The sequence below is a fragment of the Mastigoproctus giganteus genome, chromosome 6 (genome assembly GCF_048544385.1).
Source record: "Mastigoproctus giganteus isolate SK-2022 chromosome 6, ASM4854438v1, whole genome shotgun sequence".
Taxonomy (NCBI): domain Eukaryota; kingdom Metazoa; phylum Arthropoda; class Arachnida; order Uropygi; family Thelyphonidae; genus Mastigoproctus; species Mastigoproctus giganteus.
In genome coordinates, this window is record NC_143580.1 from 104,370,567 (window position 1) to 104,386,609 (window position 16,043).

Consider the following 16,043-nt stretch of genomic DNA (forward strand, 5'->3'; position numbering starts at 1 on the left):
TGATATGGTGTTATTTGGAAAGACAGCAGCAGATCCCACATATGATTCTGACTTCGAGCCGTCTGTGTAGACTGGCAAGAAGTCAAAATGTTCTGCACGGTGTTGTAAATAGAGCTGCAGGTAGACAGAAGGCGGAGTATTAGACTTCGTCGCAATCTTGAGCGAGAAGTCACATGCTGGTGTTTGTGCATGCCAGGGTGGAAGGGGCTCCTTTGGTGATCGAGCGACCTTGTCTACCGAGATGTTAAGCTCATTGAGTAGCTCTTGGACACGAATGCCGAATGGGCGATTAGCGGTCCGTCGTGTGTTGTAAAGATTTTCCCATCGTGGCTCGAAAACGGATGTCCACGTGGGACGATCTGGCAGGGACTTCAGCTTGAAGGCATATTGTAGAGACAGCTGCATTCGTCGAAGCGATAAGGATGGTTCATTTGCTTCGGCATACAGACTTTGGACAGGTGATGTTCTGAATGCACCAGTAGCAATACGAATGGCTTGATGATGGATGGGGTCAAGCCAACGAACAGCGCTATTTCTGGCAGATGCATATACCTGAGACCCATATTCTAATTTTGAACGTACAAGTGCACGGTACAGACGTAGGAGAGTGCATCGATCTGCACCCCAAGAGGTAGAAGAGAGAGAGCGTAGGATGTTAAGCCCTCTCGTGCACTTTGTGCGAAGCTGACGAATGTGTTGGACAAATGTCAGCTTTTTGTCAAAAATGAGTCCCAGGAATTTCGCCTCTGATACTACTGGAATGGTGCTTTGTCCAAGTCGTAATTCAGGCTCGGGGTGGAGGTTACGTTTGCGACAAAAATGGACGCAAACGGTCTTCTCCGGTGAGAACCTGAAACCATTGGCCGTGGCCCAGATGTTAACACGGTCAATAGCTTGTTGCAGTTGTCTCTCAATAACCCTCATATTGCATGATTGAGAGAATATGCTGAAGTCATCGACATAGAGTGCACTGTTTATGGTTGGAGGAAGTTGTTCCGAAATAGAATTTATTTTAATGGCAAAAAGCGTAACACTTAAGACAGATCCTTGTGGTACCCCCTCCTCTTGGCAAAAAGGCTGCGAAAGAGAGGATCCTACACGAACTTGGAAATAACGGCAGGATAAAAAATTTTTAATAAAAATTGGAAGGTGGCCTCTTAGACCAAGGTTGTAAAGGTCTTTTAAAATACCAAATCTCCAAGTTGTGTCGTACGCTTTTTCCATGTCAAAGAACACCGACACCAAGTGTTCTCTTTTTAGGAAAGCATCTCGAATAGATGTTTCCAGTCTAATTAAGTGGTCCAGTGAGGACCTGTTTCTTCGGAAGCCGCACTGAAAGCGGGAGAGAAGGTCGTTCGATTCTAAATACCATAAGAGACGGGCATTGACCATTCTCTCCAATATTTTGCACAGACAGCTGGTCAGAGCAATGGGACGATAGTTTTTTGGACATGTAGGATCCTTTCCTGGCTTAGCAAAAGCAAGAATAGTTGCCTTGCGCCAGGTATCCGGAAAATGCTCTTCAAGGAAGATTCTGTTGTACAGGAAGAGCACATAGTCCATGGATTCTGGTGAAAGATGGTTGATCATTTCATAATGGATGTTGTCTGGTGCAGCAGCTGTAGCCTTTGTACGGGCGAGTGCTGTTTTCAGCTCATTGATATTAAACGGCCCATTGTATGGGTGGGAACCCTTTGATGTGAAGTTAAGGGCCTGTTTTTCAATGTTGTGCTTTAAGACCAGAAACTCTGGGGAGTAAAATGATGTTGCAGAGATGTTAGAAAAAGTTTCCCCAAGAGCATTGGCTATTGCAGTAGAGTCTGCAATAGTACATCCATTATATTCAAGGACCGATGAGGGGTGTACTGTGTATTTTCCCTTCATTTTCCGGATTTTTTCCCAGACCACCTTAGTACTGGTCGTCTGGGTAATGGATGATGTGAAACGGATCCACGATTCCCTTTGACTCTGACGGCGGATGTAGCGTGCTTTGGCTCGGGCACGTTTAAAGGCTAATAGATTGACTGTAGTAGGATATCTTCGAAATATCCCCCAAGCCCTGTTTTGGGCCTTTTTAGCTGCTGTGCATTCTGGATTCCACCATGGCTTTGGAAATGGAGGAAACCGGGTGGATGTTTTTGGAATTGTGGTTGCAGCTGCATGGACAATATTTTCTGTTATGTACGTAACTGCATCATTGATAGGCTCCTGACTGAATGTAGAGTTGTCAAATTTTGCCAGGTGTTGAAAGGCACTCCAGTCAGCTTGATCAAACTTCCACCGCGGTAACCTGACAGGAAGACAAGGTCTCCCAGTAATTAAGGTGGTTATCACGGGGAAGTGATCACTTCCATACAGATTCCCTTCTACCTCCCAGGTAAGTGAAGAGAGAAGAGAAGGCGAGCTGATAGAGAGATCAATGGCAGAATACGTACGGGTAGGCATGTGGAAGAAGGTGTTTGTTCCAGTATTTAGAAGGGAGAGGTCATTGTCATTTAGCATACGCTCTATGACTAGTCCCCTTCTGTTGATGTTAGCACTACCCCACAGGGTGTTATGTCCATTAAAATCCCCGAAAAGTAAGAAAGGGGGAGGCAGCTGCGTTAGAAGATCATCAAGGTCTGCCTGGGTGATGTCAGTCCCAGGTGGCAAATAAATGGAGCACACAGTTATTAAAAATCCCACTGAAAGGCGAATTGCAACAGCCTCTATGCTAGTTGTAATTAGCAAGGGCTGCACTGGGGTCTGGTTACCCACGAGGATAGCCACTCCCCCATGTACAGAGCCGTCCGCAATTCTATCCTTTCGAAAAAGTGTGATGTTGTGCATGGTGGGATCATCATTTGCCTTTAGATATGTCTCCTGCAAGCAAAAGCAAACTGGCTCGTGCTTTTGCAGGAGGGCCTTGATGTCATCAATGTTTCGCCGGAATCCACGACAATTCCATTGTAGGAATTTAGCCATTATTTTGGCTTGGTGGGTCCATCAGGCGGCTTCCGAGGTGCTGAGGGCTTACTTTTATCAGTCTTGGATTTGTCCTTTTTGGGGAAGAATGGACGCTGTCCCGTGTCCATTTCCTCCTCCGCGAAGAGTTCCAAGACTGACTCTTCGGGTACCTCCTTCTGCTCGACATCCATCTTTTCTTGGGTACTAGGGGAGGCTTCCCCTTTCTTATTCTTTTCTTTCATAATTGTCTTTGTTACTTGTGGAGCATCAGGAGGTACCGATATAGGAGTGGCAGCTGATTGGTCCTTTTGTGCAGGTTTTTGAGTACTTAAGAGATACCGCGCGATGGGAGTGAAAGACTCCTTTGGAGGAATGGTCATGTCCGTCTGAGTTCCGACGGAACATCTCCCTGCTACCTTCTGGGCGTAGGTAGGTCTGTTGGTATTCAGGGGTTTCACCGATTTCCTTGCCTCCTGGTATGATATGTTAAGCTCTGCCTTCAGCCGTTGAATCTCTTTTTCTTCCTTCCACCTCTGGCATGCTCGTGAGTAGGCCGGATGTTCGCCTTCACAGTTAATACAGGTGGGTTTTGCGGCTGAACATGCTGTTGTTTCGTGGTCCTTTGCACCACACCGGGCGCAAGCAAGGACTCCACGGCAGGCCATTTGAGAATGTCCATACTTCTGACATTTAAAACACCGTAAAGGGTTCGGAATGTATGGACGTACTGGACAGTTGATGTATCCAGCTTTAATCTCATCAGGAGGTTTAGGAGTGTTAAAAGTCAGGATAACGCTCCTGGTTTTAACAATTTTTCCATCCCTTCGCGCAGTGATTCTCTTGACGGCAATGACTCCCTGTGGTTTTAATTCGGAGCAGATTTCCTCCTCATATACGTCGAGAAGGTCCCACTCCGAAATGACACCTCTAGATGAATTGAGTGTTCTGTGTGGTGTCACTGTTATAGGGACTCCTCCGATTGATGTTGTTCGGAGTAGATGTTCGGATTGCCTGTCATTTTTAGTTTCAATTAAGAGGTCTCCAGAACGGAGCCTCTTGACTGACTTGGGTGAACCTGCTAACCCATCCAACCCTTTTTGAATGAAAAAGGGCGACATTTTACCAATCGGTTTTTCACCGGTTGAGTGCATTATTAGGAACCTTGGTACAGGCCCTGATGTTACTTCTGTTCGCTGCCTCTTTGTACTAATGATACTATCTGGGTCTTCGTCTATGTTTGCAGATAGGGACCGGGTTGGGCCCCCTGAAGAAATATGTTTATCAGGATTCATATAGGTTTTTAAATTGTTCAGTGCCCGGGCTCCCCACCCACCACGGAGCCCAAAGGGACGCCCACTACCCGGCATGCAATAAATGCGCTCGGGAGTGGGACGCCAGGGCTACCCAGACACTATACCCGCACCGCCGCCAGCCTGAATCCTGTCCCTCGGACCATGAGGGTAGGGGCGTGGCATTAACACGGTTGACCCTCGCAGGCGAACCTACTAGCCGATTGATCCTAGCCGGGCCTTCCAGGACCACCCATCTTGTCGAAGCAGGGGCCAAAGTGGTGTATTGGAGCTAGGCCCCTCAACCACCAGGATCCCCCTTTCCGAATTTCCACGGGTCGCAGCGCACGGCAAACACGCCGGATTCCATTGATGTAAGCCCGGAACCTAGGCTGTGGGCGTTGGATCCCAGTGATGCTAGTCTGGAAGTCCAGCAGCGTCACTGGGAGGTCCCCTCACCACGTACAGGTGCCCACGTCGAGGGGTCATTTCAAGGTGTGCCTGTTTCTTAGCCTTCGTGAAACGTGCTCTTTCATGCTTGTACCTGATGTGAACCTCTGAATGCCCTGTTCTTTTCCATTTCCTGTACAGTTTGTTTATTTTTGAAAATTATTTTTAATTGTGGGCTGAACCAAGAGTTTGCCCTCTCTGACACTTTTAGTTCCTTAGAAGCTCCTTCTTCCGCTATATGTAAAAGTTATTGCGAGAGTGTTGTTAAGGTGCTCAAAAAGTTATAGGTTTTGCCAGTTGTATTCGGTAAGGTGTTTTAGAATTACACCAATATTTTGTTGAGAAGATTACCTTTGTTACACTTTTCGAATGCCAACCAGATTGTCGGATGTCTCGTTGTCTTCTTAATGTGGCTTCAAATGTGAGTGGTCGGTGATCTGCCGCGAATTTCATAATGTTCTCCTTCAACCTTATATCTGAAGTGTTATAGTAAATCAAGTCCAGGCACTGAGTTCCTCTTGTTGCTTGGTGTTTTCAGTTGGCTCATATATTTAAGGCTTACATTGTACCATCCAATCACTTTTTGCCTACCGATGTTCTGGTAACGGCATATTGAGGTCCACCATTACTATTGTATCTGTATTCCCGCTCATGTTTGAGGCAAGCCACGTAAAAAGCTCAGCTCTGTTTTCTTTAGTTTGATTTGATTTGGGTTTTATTGGCGCATTAGCAACTAAGGCTATAATGCGCCAAATCCAGGTCATATATATAAAACGTTAAAACATTCAGTGAGGCCACCATGTCACATAGATATAAAAGGGTATAAAAGTAAAAAATATATCAACAAAGAAATAACAATACGAGTAAAAATGTTTACTGATTTTAAATATCTAGAAACAGCAGACACATTGTCATTGTCTGATAAAATCTGACTGAGTGTAGAAGGCCCAGCCAGATGACTAAAAGCGGTAAAATAAAAATCACGTTCGTATCTAAAACGTGGACACTCGGTTAAAATGTGACGTATACTTAAATAGGTGTCGCAGTTCTCACACATAGGACAGTCATCTGCCCTCAGCAGAAATGCATGTGTAAGATGACTGTGTCGTATGCTAAAACAACTTCCTCTCTGCGATTCCTGCGCAGACTAGACTGCCAATGTCGGATTACATTTTCCGACATTGGCTTTTCTTTAGTATGCTCTGGGGGTAGATATATTAAGCATAATTGAAATCTCTTCATTTCTGTTCCAAAAATGGCAATGATAGCCTCGAAATTTTCCGATTGCGATTCATGTTTGCTGACTACCGAGAATCCTTTTTTGAACAGAATCATTACCCCGCCTCCTCCCTTATTTTCTCTTCCATTTGCTAGGCAATAGTAACCGGAGGAATGCGCAAGGGCATCGAGGTACCTGTTATTTTGGAGCCATGTTTCTACTGAACACATGCAATCACTCTCCGAGTTAAGCAATAAACTTTGTAGTGTGTGGAGCTTATTCGAAATACTTCTTACATTTTGCAGGAAAATAATGATCCCATTAAATTATTTTTCGTCAGCTGAGTTGTTTGCTGATTGCTATTGGGCAGTTCGCAAGTTCGCCGCGTTGTTCCTACATGTGGGCTTCCCAGCCCTTTCTCTGTATGGTTTCACAAGCGATCCTACTGGCCAGATGTTTCTGTCCAAAAGACGGTCTTCACTGCTTACTGGGCAGGTGATTACGAAAGAAGCGTATGCCGGATGTCTTGTGCGAATTTTCTTAACTTTTACGTCGATCTCTATTCCTCTGTTGCACATTTCTTTTATGAGATTTGGCTTTGTCTGCGGGTCGAGTCTTGAGATAAATATTTTTCCTCTGGTTTGTACAGAGGTTATGTTGAATCTGTCCGCTAGTCTCTGACTGTGTCCTAACGAACGTTTCGTTGCGGTGTCAGGTCTGTTGTGCTCATCAGTGCTTTGTGATGTTTTTTGATGCTTGTAGCCTACAGGATTGCTATGTAAAATGGTTTGCTGTGTGTGGGAAGGCATCCACGCGATAGATTAACTTGACGCGTTTTCTTGCGGTGACTTCGGGGGAAGGGCCGCAATTTGCGCGAACGTAGGTTGTCTAGTGAGACCAATATCTATTTCTGTCGCCTTTGCGTTTTGGGTTGGTAGGAGGTTAGGAAAAATTTTGGCAGGGTCTGTTCTTGTTCCAGGCTTGGACATGATGTCTTTCTCGGTGGATATTTCGGCTACTGATACTCTTTCTCGCTTAAGTGTCTCGCCACCCTCGTTATGTAGGATATTACTCCTATCATTCCTTATTTTTCCTTTTATATCACTCTGTATACGTTTATGTTTTTCTGCTTTATCGCGTCCGCATCATTGTTTATTGCCCTATTTTGCTGTTTCTTTATAGTGAATACTGCATTGTGTTTGTCATTTCTTCTATCTATTAATTGTAATTGCGCCAGTACTGTATTTAATTTTTCCTCCAATAAATTTTGACTCATAATAATTTTAATACTGTATTTTGATTCCTTAGTTCGTTGTTCTCTTCCTGGATCTCCCGCAGGGTCTTGTACATCGGAGAGAGGAGTTCTATTAAGTGATATTCGTGTCTGTTCATGTTCGGTTCCGAGCTGTAGAGTTCATTTTCCCCCGTTGCCACGGACTCTAGTTTTTTTGCATCAGCCTGTACTGGGAAGTCTGAATTTCTATCACCGTCCTGGGTTCTTGTATCACGTCTCTGATGTTCACAGTGATCTGGGCATGCGTCACACCAGAGGATTTCTATTATCGTGTCATTAATTATATATCATTTCGTTCTTCACATATCCGAAAGCAGCTACCTCGCAAGAAGTCCGTTGGCTCGGGATCATTGCAGTCGTCGACACCTGACTCGCCTTCGCTAGACACTTCCTTAGATGTCTTATTTCCTGGCTCTTTCCCATCATTCTCTCTCTTGGTTTTACACGACGAACAGAGAAATTTTTTCTTTCTACTTCGGTTCAGGCGAGATATGTCAACTGAAGAGCAACATCTCCCAATAACTGCCTTACAACCTATGCATTTAATAGTATACTTGTTTACTTTTTGCCATAAGCTAAATGTTCGTTCAGTTACTTCTGATCCAGATTTATCCATTCTTTCTAAGTCAGACATGTGTCGCAATTTTGCTTTTAAGGTCCCTGCGGGGAAACAACAGAAAGTGGACTGCTGAAACTGTTCTAAAGCCTTTCAGCCCAGCTGCACTAATAGCAATATCTATTAGTGTATGGGGATCAGCAGGGTGTATGACCTTGTAGTGATTTAGTGTGGTCTGCTGCCTCGGTGGGCGGACATATTGAAATTAAGCTATACTGGAAAATGTCCGATCAGATATTCGCGTTTTAATCTTAAGAATAAGATTTACCTGCTTACTTTAGTCTTCTGCTGGTATTTGCTTCAGTAGTTGAAGAAGAGAGCTATCCGCTGATACCAAATGTGCTTAGTTTGAGAGCCATTATCCTTACTAAATTAACTAAAAAGCGGAGCACCAAAATTCAGTTCTTTACAGACTTCCGCCACCTAGCGGATCTCCTTTTCCGATTTTAATACATGTAAGTTGAAATTGGAAAAGGATGGTTAAAGAATGGATGTGCGTAAACTTTCCTTCATCCAGAGAGTAATTGATTGTGGGAATAATTCTATCCGCTTTGTGGAAATAAGTAGGGTGAATAAATTTAAAGAAGCACTGCAGAAATAATTATAAAGGATGGACAAACTAAGTAGATGCAGTTTTATGGCTAATTCTGTATCAGCTCGCTACTTCCTCGCATGATTTTTGCACTACTAATACTAACACGTTGTCAAAATTAGCACCTGATTTTTTATTTTTCCTTGACTTAACTCTTTAATATTAATCAATGTTTCATTAATTGATATCATCAATAATTAAACACCAAACTGTTTTAGCATAATCTGACCTTTAATCTTTTCCCACTCCCCAATATTTTATCAGGAAGAAGTTTTTTATAACTTTTCATGAATAGCATTTTCTGAAAAATTCTTTACGAAATCTCTTTCTAATAATGGCCTAGGGAAAGATCCGTTCCTTTTCAATTTTCTATTTATTAAGTCCCAAATGAGATATTTCTGGAGGATGAAAGAGCAGCGGACAATTTTCGTTTTCATTTCTTTAAAAAGAGTATTTATCGCATTATGCCGCTATCGATCTGTGTACAGCTTTAATCCATCAATAAGATTGATGTAGGAAATAAAGTGACATGTCACCCATGCACTTTCTACAATCGTGCAGCAGAGACAATCACTTTGGATTTGAAGCTCGCTAAGCTAATAATACGAAACCTTATCCAAATATTTGTTTTCTTTGACGCCGTTTCAACTTCCTTAATATAGAAACTGAACGTGGGTTTTCAAAAAACAAAACGCTATGACCAGACATTATTTCTAGTCAATGACCTGGGTAGCCAATTTCCAACTTCTGTTGTACGTAGTCTTAAACAAATTTGCGGCACATTCACCCATCTGTACGGCTCCCTTCGTCTCACACAATAACAGTCTGCGCTGCGATTATTCATCCAACGTACACTCGATAGCTTGCATTCCACTCTAACTTGTTTTTCTTCCTTTCTGTTTGCATGACTGAATCAACGATCAGGTATGCACTTTTGGACTTCTCCCCGGTATGTAGGCTTTTCTCGACTCATTTTCCTTGAAATAGTGGGCAGGTGAATATCCAAAGAACTATCCATAACCTACTATGATATCACTCTATATTCAGTAGCATTTCACTCTTGTTTACATTTTCTATCCACTGAGCAGAAATAAAGTCTGCATTTCTTTTGATACGTTCTTCAATTTCTTGATGTATTTTTCTTCAAAATAGCTAAATATCACTTAAATCATGACTAAAGTTATTTAAGGACACTGAAGTGCTTCCTGGGTTCCGTTTCAGGAACTAAGTTGTTTTATTTAAGACTATTGGGAATAGGATATTTTACTTGTTATAAGAAAAACATTTTCAGAAAGCACGAATTCCTAAACATTGGTCAGCCTGTATTTTCACATACCAGAAAAAAATAATAATAATAAATAAAATAAACAAAGTATCTTTCATTACATTAAAACGTTTAACTCCACCAATCAGCATAAATTTGTTATTATCAGGAAATCAGTGACGAGCTCGGTGAGATGGTTGGTTGTTGGGTTTGGCGCATTAGCAACTAAGGCTATATTGCGCCAAAACCAGGTGATACATAAAATTTAAATTTCACTGACCTAATTGCTTAGGTCATCATGTCAAGATATAAAATAACAAAGGTATAAAATGTAGAAAAGATAAATCAATAAAGAAATAACAATAACATGTAAATTTTAAATACAAGTAGAAACCTTTGAATTAAAATAGCTAAAAACAGCAGACACATTGTCATTGTCGGATAAAATCTGACTGAGCGTATACGGCTCATCAGATGATTAAAAGCGGTAAAACGGATATTATTAAAATCTGGAGAGTCAACTAAAACGTGTCTAATTGATTAAATTGTGCCACAGGACTCACACATAGCAGGGTCATCAGCCCTCAGCAAAAACAAATGAGTCAGATGACTATGTCCTATGCGGGTCCGAGCAAGAACAACTTCCTCCTTACGATTCCTGCGCAGACTGGACTGCCACGGTTCAATTACAGGCTTTATTCGATATAATTTATTCGCAGTCTGTCTATCCCACGAATCCTGCCATTGGGAATGTATTTTCTCGTGTATTATTTGCCTGTAGTCTGTATAGGGGACTGACAGGCACCGATTATAATTGGGAATTGCTGATTTGGCTGCGTGTCAGCCAAATCAGTTCTCTTAATCCCAATGTGGCTGGGAATCCAGCAGAAGCGGATATCATATTCACGTTCACGGAGGAAGTGGCTCTTCGGCTGAATGCAAGACAGAACTGGATGAGAATTATATCTCACAGTTATTAAAGACTGTAACACGCTGAGAGAGTCGGAATATAAAATGAACCGTTGGTATTGGCATTCACTAATGTGATCCAAGGCTAACTCTACAGCGTGCAGCTCTGCAGTAAATATGCTGCATTCAGAATGAATCTGCTCCGATGTAGAGCTGTCTGTAAAGACAGCAGCAGATCCCACATATGATTCCGACTTCGAGCCATCTGTGTAAACTGGGGCAAAGTCAGAATGTTCAGCTCTGTGTGCTGAATGAAGCTGCAGGTAGACAGACGATGGAGTGTCCGACTTTGCCCAATTTCTGAGGGACAAGTCGCATGCCAGAACATGAGCATGCCAGGGTAGAAGGGGTTGCTTCGGTGTTTGAGCAACCTTGTCTACCTTGATATTAAGTTCTTTGAGTAGCTCTTGGAGACGAATACCAAGACGACGATAAGCAGTCTTACGGGTGTTGTACAAATTTTCCCATCGTGGCTCAAAAAGGAATGGCCACGTAGGATGGTCTGGCAGGGATTTCAGTTTTAAGGCGTACATTAGTGACAACTGTTTACGTCAAAGCGATACTGGTGGGTCGTTTGCTTCGACGTATAAGCTCTGGACAGGAGATGTTCGATATGCTCCAATAGCCATACGGAGAGCCTGATGATGGACAGAATCCAGCCAACGAAGTACACTGTCTCTGGCCGAATTGTATACCAGGGACCCGTAATATAGTCTGGATCGTACAAGCGCACGGTAAATGCGTAGTAGGGTGCATCGATCCGCACCCCAAGATGAAGAGGAGAGAAAGAACGCAGAATATTCACACCTCTTGTGTACTTTGTGAGGAGTTGACGGATGTGATCCAGAAAGGTCAACTTTTTATCAAATACGAGTCCCAAGAATTTTGTGTCCGCTGCTACTGGAATAGCATTTTGTCCAAGCTTTAATTCAGGTTCAGGATGAACATTACGCTTACGACAAAAGTGTACGCAAACGGTCTTCTCCGGCGAGAACCTGAAGCCATTAGCAAGTCCCCAGGAATTAAGGTGATCAATGGCTTTTTGCAGTTGTCTTTCAATAACCCTCATGTTGCATGACTGACAAAATATGTTAAAGTCATCAACATAGAGGTCACTGTTTACAGTTGGAGGAAGTTGTTCTGTGATGGAATTTACTTTGATGGAGAAAAGCTTGGTTTGGTTTGTTTGGTTTGGTTTGGTTTTATTGGCGCATTAGCATCTAAGGCTATAATGCGCCAAGACCAGGTAATATATAAAAATTTAACATCTCAGTGACCTAATTAATTAGGCCACCGTGTCCAGATCTAATTACAATGATAAATCAATAAACGAAATAATAATAACATGAATTTTAAATACGATTAAAAACGTTTATTGCTTTCAAAAAGCTAAAAATAGCAGACACATTGTCATTGTCAGATAAAATCTGACTGAGTGTATACGGCTCAGTCAGATGGCTAAAAGCGGTAAAACGGATATTGCTAAAATCTGGACAGTCAACTAAAATGTGTCTAATTGATAAAATTGTGCCACAGGACTCACACATAGGAGGGTCATCAGCCCTCAGCAAAAACGAATGAGTCAAATGACTATGTCCTATGCGGGTCCGGGCGAGAACAACTTCCTCTTTACGATTCCTGCGCAGACTAGACTGCCACGGTTCAATTAAAGGCTTTATAAGATATAATTTATTCGCATTCTGTCTATTCCACGAATCCTGCCATTGGGAGTGTATCTTTTTGTGTATTATTCGCCTGCAGTCTGTATAAGGGACTGACAGGCAGCGATTATTATTGGGAACTGCTGATTTGGCTGCATTGTCAGCCAAATCATTTCCCTTAATCCCAATGTGGCTGGGAATCCAGCAGAAGCGGATATCATATTCACGTTCTCGGAGGAAGTGAATCTTCTGCTGAATGCTAGACAGAACTGGATGAGAATTATATCTCACAGATATTAAAGCCTGTAACACGCTGAGAGCGTCGGTATACAAAATGAACCGTTGGTATTCGCATTTACTAATGTGATCCAAGGCTAACTCTATAGCGAGCAGCTCTGCAGTAAATATGCTGCATTCAGAGGGAATCTGCTCTGATGTAATGCTGTCTGTAAAGACAGCAGCAGATCCCACATATGATTCCGACTTCGAGCCGTCTGTGTAAACTGGCGCAAAGTCAGAATATTCAGCTCGGTGTGCTGAATAAAGCTGCAGGTAGACAGACGATGGAGTGTCCGACTTTCCCCAATTTCTAAGTGACAAGTCACATGACGGGAAATGAGCATGCCAGGGTGGAAGGGGTTGCTTCGGTGTTTGGGCAACCTTGTCTACCTTGATATTAAATTCTTTGAGCAGCTCTTGGACACGAATACCAAAAGGTCGGTTGGCAGTCTTACGTGTGTTATACAAATTTTCCCATCGTGGCTCAAAAACGGATAGCCACGTAGGGTGGTCTGGCAGGGATTTCAGTTTTAGAGCGTAGTTTAGAGACAACTGCTTACGACGAAGCGATAACGGCGGTTCGTTTGCTTCGACGTATAAGCTCTGGACTGGAGATGTTCGATATGCTCCAATAGCGGTACGGAGTGCCAGATGATGGACAGGATCCAGCCAACGAAGTACACTGTCTCTGGCCGAATTGTATACCAGGGACCCGTAATCTAGTCTGGATCGCACAAGTGCACGGTAAAGCCGAAGGAGGGTACATCGGTCTGCTCCCCAAGATGTAGAGGAGAGAGAGCGGAGGATATTTAGCCCTCTTGTGCACTTGGTGCGGAGTTGACGAATGTGATCAAGAAAGGTCAACTTTTTATCAAATACGAGTCCCAGAAATTTTGTATCCGCCGCAACTGGAATAGCATTTTGTCCGAGCCTTAATTCAGGTTCAGGATGAAGATTACGCTTACGACAAAAGTGTACGCAAACGGTCTTCTCCGGCGAGAACCTGAAACCATTTTCAAGTGCCCAGGAGTTGAGGCGATCAATGGCTTTCTGCAGTTGTCTTTCAATAACCCTCATGTTGCATGACTGACAAAATATGCTAAAGTCATCAACATAGAGGGCACCGTTTACGGTTGGAGGAAGTTGTTCTGTGATGGAATTTACTTTGATGGCGAAAAGCGTGACACTTAAAACTGATCCCTGTGGTACTCCCTCCTCTTGGCTAAAGGAACGAGAGAGTGAGGATCCCACACGAACTTGGAAAGATCGATCGGCTAAAAAGTTTTCAATAAAAATGGGGAGTCGTCCCCTAAGACCAAGGCTATGCAGATCTTTTATGATGCCAAATCTCCAAGTTGTGTCATACGCTTTCTCCATGTCAAAGAACACCGACACCAAGTGTTCGCGTTTTAGGAAAGCATCCCGGATGGATGTTTCCAATCTAATAAGATGGTCCAAAGTGGACCGGTTCCTTCGGAAGCCGCACTGGATGTTGGAGAGAAGGTCATTTGTTTCTAAGTACCATATTAAACGAGAATTAACCATTCTCTCCAGGATTTTGCACAGACAGCTAGTCAGAGCTATAGGACGATAATTGGTGGTGACTTTTGGATCCTTTCCTGGCTTAGGAAAAGCAAGGACGATTGCCTTCCGCCAGGAGTCCGGAAACTGCCCTTCAATAAAGATTCTGTTATAAAGAAGGAGCAGATAATCCATAGATTTTGGTGAAAGCCGTTTAATCATTTCATAATGGATGCCATCTGGTCCAACAGCACTTGCATTAGAAAAAGTGAGGGCTCTCTTCAGTTCCTGCATAGTGAATGCCCCGTTGTAGGGATAGAGGCCCTTGGACTTGAAATTAAGTGCCTGCTTTTCGATTTTATGTTTCAGGACCAGGAACTCTGGGGAATACGAAGATGTTGCGGAGATGTTAGAGAATGTTTCCCCAAGAGCATTGGCTATTGCAGTTGGATCTGCAATAGCGCATCCATTATAATCTAGGATTGAAGAAGGGTGGGATGTATATTTTCCCTTCATTTTCCGGATTTTATCCCACACTACCTTAGAATTGGTAGCCTGGTTAATAGATGATGTAAAACGGATCCATGATTCCTTTTGACTCTGACGGCGAATGTAGCGTGCTTTGGCTCGTGCACGCTTGAAGGCTATTAGATTACAAGTGGTAGGATATCGACGGAATATCCCCCACGCTTTGTTTTGAGCCTTTTTTGCTGCTGTGCATTGTGAATTCCACCAAGGTTTGGGAAATGGTGGAAACCGGCCAGATGTTTTTGGAACAGCATTCGCAGCTGCTTGGACAATGATTTCTGTGATGTACGTTACTGCGTCATTGATAGGCTCCTGACTGACTGTACTGAGTTCAAAATTTGCCTGATGTTGGAAGGCATTCCAGTCAGCCTGATCAAACTTCCACCGTGGTAACCTAAAAGGAAGACATGGTCTCCCACTGTGTAACAAGGTTATCACAGGGAAGTGATCACTTCCGTATGGATTCTCCTCCACTTCCCAAGTGAGTGATGGGAGTAGAGAAGGGGAGCAGATAGAGAGATCAATGGCAGAAAAAGTACGGGTAGGCATATAGAAGAAGGTGTTTGTTCCAGTATTTAGAAGGGAAAGGGCATTGTCATTGAGCATACGCTCTATGACCCGTCCCCTTCCATTGATGTTAGCACTACCCCACAGGGTGTTATGTCCATTAAAATCCCCAAGAAGTAAGAAAGGGGCTGGCAACTGCGTTAGAAGATCATCAAGGTCTTCCTGGGAGATGTCAGTCCCAGGTGGCAAATAAATAGAGCAGACCGTTAATAAAAATCCCACTGTAAGGCGAATTGCAACAGCCTCTATGCTGGTTGTAATTAGCAAAGGCTGAACTGGGGTCTGATTACTCACAAGGATAGCCACTCCTCCATGAGCAGGACCATCCGCAATTCTATCCTTACGAAAGATTGTGATGTTATGCATGGTGGGATCATCATTTGCCTTTAGATATGTCTCCTGCAAGCAAAAGCAAACTGGCTCATGCTTTTGCAGGAGGGCCTTGATGTCATCTGTATTTCGCCGGAATCCACGACAATTCCATTGTAGGAATTTAGCCATTATTTTGGCTTGGTGGGTCCATCAGGCGGCTTCCGAGGTGCTGAGGGCTTAATTTTATCAGTCTTGGCTTTATCTTTTTTGGGGAAGAATGGACGCTGTCCGGTGTCCATTTCTTCCTCCACGAAGAGTTGCAAGACTGAATCGTCCGGTACCTCCTTGTCCACTACATCCATTGATTCTGTTAATTTTGGTTGCTCTTTTTTACCACTTGGTTTTGTTAGTGGTGGAGCACTAGGAGGTACGGATATTGGAGTAGCAGCTGATTGTGTTTTTGTGGTGGGCTTTTGTGAACTCAATAAATAGCGTGCAATCGGCGTGAATGACTCTCTTGGTGGTATAGTCATATC